Below are 11,339 nucleotides of genomic sequence, written 5' to 3'. Positions count from 1 at the left end.
GAGTTGCTCTTTCAGACACAATGACCGAATGCACTCCTTCTGCGCTCTAACGAGTCTGTGATTTTTCAGACAATGGTAACACTTTTCTGTGTCTTCCTCTCTTTCCAGGCAGGGCAAGCAAATATTTCAAAGCTGGCTCGTTGTCCAGTTCATTGGTCTCTTTCAATGACAAAACAAAACTAACTCTTTTCAACTGTCATGTCATATGACAATCATAATCTTCCTGGTTTCTTGGAAACAGGCTTGCAGTCTGCAATTTACAAACAGCAAGTCTCATCCTTCAATCTTCACAGAAAATCCCTTTTCCCAGCTTTCAGCACAGAAAAAAGCTCTTGTGACAGTAGTGACACTCGCACCAGGGGTGCACGGTCACAGTCAGTGCAGTTGATGCGGCAGCACTAGTAAGAGGAGCATGAAAATTTCTGATGTATTTGTGTGTTACTAGTGGTACTGATGATAGGGGCACTATCATCTCTAGTATAAGTTCAGTTCACCACTCGTACCAGAGGACAATTGTCATCATTAGTGTAATTGTAGGGTACCACTAGTACTGAAGCAGCATTGACATCTCTACTGTATTCCAGAGGAAAACAGTTTCATCTCACTTCAGGATAGGGCACCATCAGCACGAGTGGAAAATTTTAACTCTAGTCTAAATGTTGTTTACCACTAGCACTGGAGCAAGAATGGTACCTCTATTGAAGTGTAGCGTTTTGCTCACATCGGGGTTGGAAGTTCATCTCTAGTGTGAGTTCAAGTCACCACTCATACTGGAGGAGCATGGTTTCCTCTACTTCTTGTGTGGGTCTACTATTTATACTGGAGGAGAACATGTTTTAGTGTAAGTGTAGGGTACCACTAGTACCAGAGAAATACGATAGCTTCTAGTGCAATTGTTAAGGTTGCACTTGGACTAGAGTAGCAGAAGAGGTTGGAAAGTGATTTGGACAGGTTATGTGAGTGGGCAACGTGGTGGCAGATGGATCATAATATAGGGAAGCGTAAAGTTAGTCACCAATAACCTGTCTCTCAATGCAGAAATCAACAAGCACATGGGAAAGGCATCTGCTGCTATGTCCAGACTTGCCAAGAATGTGTGGGAAAATGGCGCACTGACGCAGAACACAAAAGTCCGAGTGTTCCAAGCCTGTGTCCTCAGCATCTTGCTCTATGGCAGCGAGGCCTGGACAATGCGTGTCAGCCAAGAGCGATGTCTCAACACATTCCATCTCCGCTGCCTCCGGAGAATCCTTGGCATCAGGTGGCAGGACCGTATATCCAATGTAGAAGTCCTCGAGGCAGCCAACATCCCCGGCATATACACCCTACTGAGCCAGCGGTGCTTGAGATGGCTTGGCCATGTGAGCCACATGGAAGATGGCAGGATCCCCAAGGACGCATTGCACAGCGAGCTCGTCACTGGTATCAGACCCAGCGGCCGTCCATGTCTCCGCTTTAAAGACGTCTGCAAACGCGACATGAAGTCCTGTGACATTGGCCACAAGTTGTGGGAGTCAGTCGCCAGTGATCGTCAGAGCTGGTGGACAGCTATGAAGTCGGGGTTCAAGAGTGTCGAGTCGAAGAGACTTAGCAGTTGGCAGGAAAAAGACAGAAGCGCAAGGAGAGAGCCAACTGTGCAACAGTCCCGACAACCAATTCTATCTGCAGAACCTGTGGAAGAGTCTGTCACTCTAGAATTGGCCTTTATAGCCACTCCAGGCGCTGCATCACAAACCACTGACCACTAGGCGCTTACCCATTGTCTCTTGAGAGAAGGAGGCCAAAGAAGAAGAACTTAGTCACGTTGGTATTAAGAAAAAGATAGCTGATTTTTTTAATAGGCGAGAAACTTCAAAATGTTGATGTTCAGACGGACGTGGGTATACTCGTACAAAGAATGCAGAAATTAGCATGCAGGGACAGCAAGCAATTAGGAAGGCAAATGTGATGTTGGCATTTACTGCAAGGGGATTAGGGTATTATAATAAGTATGTCTCACTACGGTTTTACATTGCTTTGATGAGATCACACCGAGAGTAGTTTGCACTCTTTCAGTCTCCATTTCTAAGGGAGAGTATACTCACCTTGGAAACAGCACAGCGATGGTTCACGAGATTGGTTCCTGGGATCAGTGAGTTGTTCTACGATGAGATGCTTAATAAATTGGGCCTTTACTCTCTGCAGTTTAGAAGAATAAGAGGCGATCTAATTGAAACAAATAAGAATCTGAAGGGGTTTGTTGGAGTAAACGCTGTGAATTGTTTCCCTCCGTGGGGAATCCAGAACATGTGGAGGCACAGTCTCAGGATAAGGGTTTAGGGTTAGGGTTAGGACAGTGGTAAAGAGAAATTTCTTCACTCAAAGTGTTGTGAATCATTGGAATCGTGTACTCCAGAGGATTGTAAGTGGAGGATTGTGATGCAACGTGGCTGAATGAACATGTTTAAGGCTGAGGTAGACACATTATTAGCCTTTCATGGAATAGGATGAGAAGGAGTGGGCATGAAAGTGGAGTTGAGGCAGAAGATCAGCCGTGATCATCTTGAGTAGTGGAAGAGGATTGAGAGGCTTATGGCCTATTCCTGCTCCTATTTCTTATGTTCTTTTGTTCTTATGTAAATGCAGGGAACCATTAGTAGCAGAGGAGCGCTGTTACCTCCATTGTAATTATACAGGATCACAAGTACCAGAAGAATATGGTTTTATCTCTTAATATGTCCTACTGCCTTCAAAGGTCACTGCTCGTGAAGCTCCAGGTCCCTCTGTAACTGCACACTCTTGAGAAATATGTCATAGTGTAATATGTATGCCATAATGTCATCAAACAAAGTTGACATGGTTTCATAAGAGGGAAATCTCCTTTTAATCTTCTCTGTTCGAGGAGAACAACCCCAGCTTCTCCAGTCTATCAGTGTAACTGTAATAACCTCAACCCTGGAAACGTTCTAGTAAATCTCTTCTATACATTCACCAAAGCCTCCATGTCCTTTCTAAAGTGTGGTCCCAGAGTTGGACACAATACTCCAGCTGGGGACAAACTGTTATTTTATAAATGTTTAGCATCACTTCCAGATTCTTACACTCTGTATTTGTTGATAAAGCTCAGGATTTGATCTGCTTTATTAACCCATCAGCAAAGAGTGAAATTTTACCAGGACCATTGACTGGCTCCCTTAGACATGAATCAATGAGTCGTTCCAAGGCTGGCGGGAGGGTTTAGGGGAGACCAGACAGAACCCCGACCTGGTCAGCTTTTTTCAAACAGAAAATCATCAATGCATTGACAGTGATATTAATAAAACCCTCAGGAGGAGGCCATTCGGCCCCTCCAGCTTGTCCCACCCATTCACTCACGTCATGGCTGATTTGCTCCTTATCCACATCGAGCTGTCTCGGCTCCGTAAACATTAATACCCTTTCCTAACAAATCTCTACCGATAATCAGTAATTAATGTCACTGCCTGTTAACACTGGGGAATTCCTTCCCCCAACCTCTCTGCCTCTCTACCTCTCATTCCTGCTTAAAGACTTTCCTTAAAACTAACCTCTTTGACCAAGCTTTTGGTCATCAGTCTTAATCTCTCCTTATGTGGGTTTGGTGTTAGATTTGGATTTATAATGCAACCTGTGTAGCATCTTTGGGACATTTTATTCCTCGCGTTCTGCCTCTCCCCATCACATTCCCTCTCACCCCGTCTCTCTGTCTCTCTCTCTCCCTCTCTCTCCTCACCTCTTAAGACAAGTATATCCTTCCTGAACACCAACATTTAATAGTTTCTCACCATTTGAAAAATGTTCTGTGTTTCTATTCTTCCTGCCAAAGTGAAGAACCTCACATTTCTCCACATGATATTCCAGCTACCACTTTCTTGCCCACTCACTTAACCTGTCAATCTTCCTCTGCAGTCTCTTTGTGCCCTCTTCACAGCTTACTGTCCCACCTAACTTTGTATCATCAGCTCATATAAACCTAACATAGGCAGTGTTTGAGAGAGGCACTTTTGTCCTGACACGTATTAAGATTCAACTGGTTGATATTTTGTGCAGGATATTTTTGTACATTCAGCTGAGTTGTTAAGATGAAAGATATTTCATAAGAGATTACAGGAACATAGGAAGATAGGAACAGGAGTAGGCCATTCAGCCCCTCTACCCTGTCCCACCATTCAATGAGATCATGGCTGATCCACGGGCAAACTCCATATACATGCCTTTGGCCCATATCCCTTATTATCTTTGATAGCTTTAAATCTGAGATAGATTTTTGTTAACAACTGTTTTAGCTTCAGCTGCTGTTTGTGGGAGAAAGTTCCAAACCTCTACCACCCTTTGCATGGAGAAGTGCTTCCTAACATCTCTCCTGAATGGTCTGGTCCTAATTTTTAGACTATGTCCCCTAGTTTTAGAATCTCCAACCAGTGGAATTAGTTTATCTTTATCTAGCCTGTCTTTTCCAGTTAATATCTTGAAGACTTCGATCACCCCTTAACCTTCTAAATTCTAGCGAAAACAGGCCTAATTTGTGTAATCTCTCCTCGTAACTTAACCCCTGTAGTCCAGGTATCATTCTTGTGAACCTACTTTGCACTCCCTCCAAGGCCAATATATCCTTCCTAAGGTGTGGTGCCCAGAACTGCTCACAGTATTCCAAGTGGGGTCTAACAAGGATTTTGTACAGCTGCAGCATAACCTCTGTGTCTTTATACTCCAATCCTCTAGATATAAAGGCTAGCATTCCATCAGCCTTTTTGATTATTTTCTGCACTTGCTCGTGTCATTTTAAAGTTCTATGCACCTGAACCCCCAAGTCTCTTTGGACATCCCCTGGATTTAACCTCTTCCCATTTAGAAAGTACCCTGCTCTATCCTTTTTTGGTCCAAAATAGATAACCACACACTTGCCCACATTGAAATCCATCTGCCACAGTATTGTTCATTCACCTAGTCTGTCAATATCTCCTTTCAACTTTATGCTGTCATCTGGACTGACTACAATGCTGCCTAACTTTGTATCATCAGCAAATTTGGATATATGACTTGCTTTGCCATCATCCAAGTCGTTAATGAATGATGTCAATAATTGAAGCCCCAACACAGATCCCTGTGGGACACCACTAGTCACATCCTACCAATCGGAATACTTACTCATTATCCTCACGCTCTGTCGCCTAACACTCAACCAACTTCCTAACCATGTCAATAATTTGCCCTCAACTCCATGGGAGTTAGTTAACAGTCTGTTATGTGGGACTTTATCAAATGCCTTCTGGAAGTCCATATAAATAACATCCGTAGACATTCACTTGTCCACTACCATAGTCATCTCTTCAAAAAATTCAATGAGATTTGTCAGGCATGACCTTCCCGTCATGAATCCATGCTGGCTGTCTCTGATTAACTGAATTTTTTCTTGGTGATCAGTCACCCTATCCTTGATTATAGGCTCCAGCAACTTTCCCACCACAGATGTCAGGCTAACTAGTCTGTAATTTCCCTGGTTCCCCCTCGCACCCTTCTTAAAAAGTGGAGTGACATGGACAACTTTCCAATCCAGAGAGACCACTCCTGAATCTCAGGAACTCTGAAAGATTATAGTTAGGACATCTACAATGTGCTCCCATACTTCCTTTAACACCGTTGGATGGAAACCGTCAGGTCCTGGGGATTTCTCACTCTTTAGTTCCATTAATTTCCTTGTTACTGATGTTTTACTTACGTTAATTGTATTAAGACCCTGTCCCCTATCAGCTATTAATTTTTTCAGGACTTCCGGTAAGTTATCCTCCTTTTCAACTGTAAATACTGAGAGAAAGTAATTGTTCAACATGTCTGCCATTTCCCCATTATCAATGACAATATCTCCATTTTCAGCTTTTAGTGGGACTACATTGCTCTTGACCACCCGCTTTTCCTTTATGTAACTATAAAATTTCTTCTTACTGATTTTGATGTCCCTTGCAAGTTTCATTTCATAATCTCTTTTAGTAGCTCTTATAATCTGCTTTGTATCTGTCCCATTTGGCCGGATCTGTGCTGCGTTTTGCATTTTTGTAAGCCCTTGCTTTTACTTTTATGCTATCCCTAATCTCTTTAGTTGTCCGTGCCTGTTTTTTTCTGTTAAGTGGAGCTTTTTCCTCTCAGGGGTATATACTCGCTCTGTATTTCATGAAATGTTTCTTGAAATATTCTCCACTGTTCTTCAGTCATTTGACCCATTAACAGATCTTCCCAGTTTACCGTGGACAGTCTCTGTCTCATCCCAGTGGAGTCAGTCTCACCCAAGTCTAAAATTCTAGTAGCTGATTCGTGCTTTTCACTTTCAAACGCTACCTTGAATTCGATCATTTTGTGACCACTATTTGATAAATCTTCACGCACAGTTAGGCTACTAATTAAATTTGGCTCGTTACTCATAACTAAATGTAATATTGCCTGTCCCCTTGTTCTATTTCGGACATATTGCTGTGGGAAACTATCCTGGACACATTCCAGAAATTCACGACCTTTCTGACAGGTGTTAGTCTGCCTCTCCCAATCTATGTGTAAGTTAAAATCCCCCATTAATACTACTCGGCCTTTGTTGCACACTTGTCTAATTTGTGCATTTATCCAATCTAACACCTCAGAACTGCTACCAGGAGGTCTATACACAACACCTGTTACAGTTTTAGATCCTTTTCTGTTTCTCAGTTCCACCCATAAGGTCTCCACTGGATGAGAGAGTGTCCTTTGGTGTCCTCTCCCACCCTCACATCCAGCATTGGAAACACAAACAAGGAGAGACACAAACCCACACACAAACACAAAGACAGTCAAATAAACACAGGCAGACTGACCTGTCCAGATAAACACACACACACACACATAGAAATCCACACCCAGGCATATCCATTCCCACTGACCGAGAGAGATAGAGAAACCCACACAGAGACACATATATTCACATTGACCAACTTAGACAGATAAACACAAACACTTCCCTCTGTGTAAATCATGTTTTTACAAACATCAAAATCTCTCTGCTCTCCTTTTATATTTCACTCTCGGGGCTTAAATTTATGGTCAATCTGATTTCACAGGGACCAGGAGAATTTTTCCTTTTCTTTTTTTGTCTTTGGGGTCAAGGGGTCATGGGTCAATCCCTGTGTCTGTGCAGTCTGCGACCCCTGACCCAGCACTGTGACCCCGAAGGGGGTGGGGGGAGGGGGAGCAGGGAGAGGGTTAGTCCCAACCTTTTAAAGGGTCCCCGCAATGCCAGAACTGCTCCTTCGGTTTGAACCTTCGAGTGAGTCAGGAGGAATTTGAACAAGGATGGGAACAAACTGACATTGAATCTTCCAATATTTATTTATTCAGTGATGTTAATAAACAGCAAATTATCTTTCAAGTCCAAATTCACACAAGTAAAATTGTGAATTCGGATTAATAATTTTAAAGGAGAACCTATTGTTAATTAATTCCATTTAATTTGCTAAAAATTATCATCACGACCTTGTTTATTTCAGGATGTAATATTAATAAAGTCCTTAGGAAGAGAGGAGGAGGCCGTTCGGCCCCTCGAGCCCATCCCATCTCTTTGAGATATATTATTCCTCACCCTCTCCCTTAATGTGTGCATCTCTCTCTCTGTCCCTCAGCCAGTCTCTCTTTCCCTCCCTCACCTTGTCTATATCTATCTCTCTCTTACCCCGTCTCTCTCTCTCTTTCTCTCTCTCCCCCTCACCCCATCTCTGTCTCTTCCTCTCTCTCCCTCAGCCCGTCTCTCTCTCTCCCTCCCCCATCTCTCTCTCTCTCTCCCCCTCACCCCATCTCTGTATCTTACTCTCTCTCCCGCAGCCCGTCACTCTCTCTCTCTCTCTGTCTTTCCATTTCACTCACTCTCTTTCTCTTTCAATGCCTATGCTGACTTTTCCCTGAATACTTCTTGGTTGAGTAGGACCCTGAAATATTTCAGTCTCAATGTTTAAAATAACAGCTGACATTTCTTTCTTTCAATTCAGACATTCCTGCATTGTGGAACTGTCAGTTATCTGTGCAGAGACAGGATATCGGGGTGTTTGAATGAAGTTTAAGACTTTGGTTGATTGAATATGCTGTGAATTAGATCGTGGATTGCGTCCCTTGCAGATACACACAACTGAAGGTCTTTACAGTAGATGTCCTGAGAGATTGAACTGGTTTACCAATGTCTGACTAACATTAAACATATGAAAGAAAAAGATTGGGGACAATATACAAAAGCTGAGACAGTCAGTCAACAGTAGGAAGGTGAATGTCTTTTGTGAACTTGAATTTCTCTGAAAATAAAAAATAAATCTGGAATAATAAATCCTCCAAGATGAAATGATGCACTCTCACTGCACTGACACTGATTTACCTTCAAGTAGCTTTTTCCAGTCCACATTTTCTAACTCGCCTTCCAGTGGCCCAGCTTCATTCCCGAAAACTAAGTGTAGAACTGACCCATCTCTTGTTGGCCTTGCTACGTACTGGCCTAAAATAGTTTCCGTGAATGCATTTGAAGAATTCTGTATCCTCGCTACCTTTTACACTAGCCTCAGTTATCAATGCACTAGTTAGGACTGCACTAGATCCCATCTTACACATGGCCTTGTCTCTGTTATAAAAATTGGTTTAAAATGTGTGAAGTGTATGTGGCCCCGCCCTCCATTTTACACATCTGTGAGAACACCCTCCATGTTATACACAGGATCATAAGAAATAGGAGTAGGAGTAGGCCATTCAGCCCCTCGGGCCTACTCTGCCATTCAATAAGATCATGACTGATCTGATAGTGGCCTTAACTCCACTTTCCTGCCTGCCCCCCATAACCTTTGACTCCCTTTTTGCTCATAAATCTGTCTAAGTGAGCCTTGAATATATTCAATGACCCAACCTCCACTGTTCTCTGGGGAAGAGAATTCCAGAGTCTAAGAGAGAAACATTCCTCCTCAACGTTGTCATAAATGGGAGACTCTTTATTTTTAAACTGTGCCCCCTAGTTCTAGACTCCCCCCACAAGGGGAACATCCTCCCAGCATCCGCCCTGTAAAGTCCCCTCAGAATCTTGTATGTTTCAATAAGATCATCTCTCATTCTTCTAAACTCCAATGTGTACAGGCCCAACCTGGTCAACCATTCCTCATAGGACAACCCCTTCATCCCAGGAATGAGCCCAGTGAACCTTCTCTGAACTGATTCCAATGCATCCAGGCCTGACCATTTATTCACTTTCAAAATTGCCAAACACCTTAATATTTCCCTCTCACTCTGTTTATCCCATCCAATATTTCACGCTCCTCCTCATTAACTACAATGTCGGCATCATTCCCCCTCTTTTATGAAGACAGATACAAAGTATTCATTAAGAACCATGCCCACATCATCCACCTCCACAGGTAGGAAGAAGGAGGAGAGACAATCTAAATTAAAGGATACAGTTATAAAGGGGCTAACGTTATATGTCTCTTCCTTTGCTCGAATATAATCCTTGATTTCTATCGTTATCAACGGTTGGAACAATTTACTGAGGTTCTCTCAAGGTCCACTCACATTCTTTATCTGTGTCTCTCTGTCTCAGAGAGATGGTAAAAAAACTATTGATGTTTCGTTCAGCTAAGTTTGATGTCAATGTTTCCCCAGGATGTTGATGCTGGTGGATTCAGCGATGGGATAATGCTTTGAATGCCATGGGGAGGTGGTTGGATTCTCTCGTATTGCAGATGGTCATTGCCTGGCACTTGGGTGATGTGAATGTTAATTGCCACTGGTAGGCCCAAGCCTGAATGTTGTCCGGGTATTGGTGCATGTGGCTCTGGATTGCTTCATTATCAGAGGCAAAACACTGTGGAGGCTGGAAATCTGGAAACCATTGAGCTGAATCACTAACTCTGTTTCTCTCTCCACAGATGCTACTTGCCCTGCTCAGTATATCCAGCATTTCCTGCTGGGATCTCAGCTGAAGATGGTTGGGCTGAGGACACTACCCTGAGGAACGCCTGCAGTGATGGCCTGGGACTGAGACGATTGACCTCCAACAACCACAACCATCTTCCTTAGTGCTTGGTATGATTCCAACCAAAAGCGTTTCTCCCTTGATTCCCACTGACTTCAATTTTACTCAGGCTCCTCGATGCCACACTCAGTCAAACGCTGCCTTGATGTCAAGGTCTGTCTTTCTTCCCAGTAGCAGACAGGTGTGAATCATTCCCTTTGACCCGTTGTGTACTGAACATGCTCTGCTTCTTCACAGCCTGATACAGGACTGTACACGGCCGATTAATGTAGCCCATCAAACACTCCATTGAATGCCGGAACAGGGTTGTGGGGTTAAATTGCATCCTCCTCTTCCAATATCCGATGTTAAATATCCATCTTTCACTCTCAGTCACCCTGTCAGTCTATGTCTCTCTGTTTCTCTGTTTCTGTCTCTCACTGTGTCTGTTTCGGAAAGTGTAGAGTGAGATTCTTTCTGTATCCACCCCATGATGTCCCTGCCCTGAGAGTATTGGATGGGACAGTGTAGAAGGAGCATTACTCTACATCTAATCCATGCTGTACCTGTCTGGGGAATGTTGATGGGAGAGTAGAAACAGAGAGCTCTGGGACCAGGGTCTTAATGGGGAGGACTTAATGGTGCCTCATAATAGACCAGTTAGCAATATTAGTGCTTCATGGGTGAAAGGAGCAGTGGCTGAGTGGGTACAATATTGGCTGAGAGAGTGGACAATGGTTGTTTCAGACTGGAGGGAGGTATACAGTGGAGGTTTATATAGGACCACTGCTCTTTTTGATATATACTAATGACTTGGACTTGGATTTACAGGGCATAACTTCAATGTTTGCCAATGTCTGTCACATCTGCAATGTAATAAACAGGGAAGGGAGTAGGAGCAGACTTCAGGAGGATAGAGGCAGTCTGGTGAAATGGAACACACAAGAACAAAAAAATTCGGAGCAGGAGTAGGCCATTCGGCCCCTCGAGCCTGCTCCGCCATTCAATGGCTGGACTGATTGTGATCTCAACTCCACTTTCCTGTCTGCCCCCCATAACCCTTGACTCCTTAATTGATCAAAAATCTATCTAACTCAGCCTTGAATATATTCAATGATCCAGCCTCCACTGCTCTCTGGGGAAGAGAATTCCACAGACTAACCACCCTCTGAGAGAAAAACATTTCTCCTCATCTCAGTTTTAAATGGGATGTCCCTAATTTTTAAACTGTGTTCCCTAGTTCTAGTCTCCCCAACAAGTGGAAACATCCTGTCAGAATCATCCCTGTCCAGTTCCCTCAGAACCTGAGATGTTTCAATAAGATCACCTCTCATTCTTCTAAACT

Source organism: Heterodontus francisci, unplaced genomic scaffold (genome assembly GCF_036365525.1).
Source record: "Heterodontus francisci isolate sHetFra1 unplaced genomic scaffold, sHetFra1.hap1 HAP1_SCAFFOLD_506, whole genome shotgun sequence".
NCBI classification, from domain to species: Eukaryota; Metazoa; Chordata; class Chondrichthyes; order Heterodontiformes; family Heterodontidae; genus Heterodontus; species Heterodontus francisci.
The sequence above is the reverse complement of the archived record's forward strand: the minus strand, read 5'-3'. Positions refer to the sequence as shown.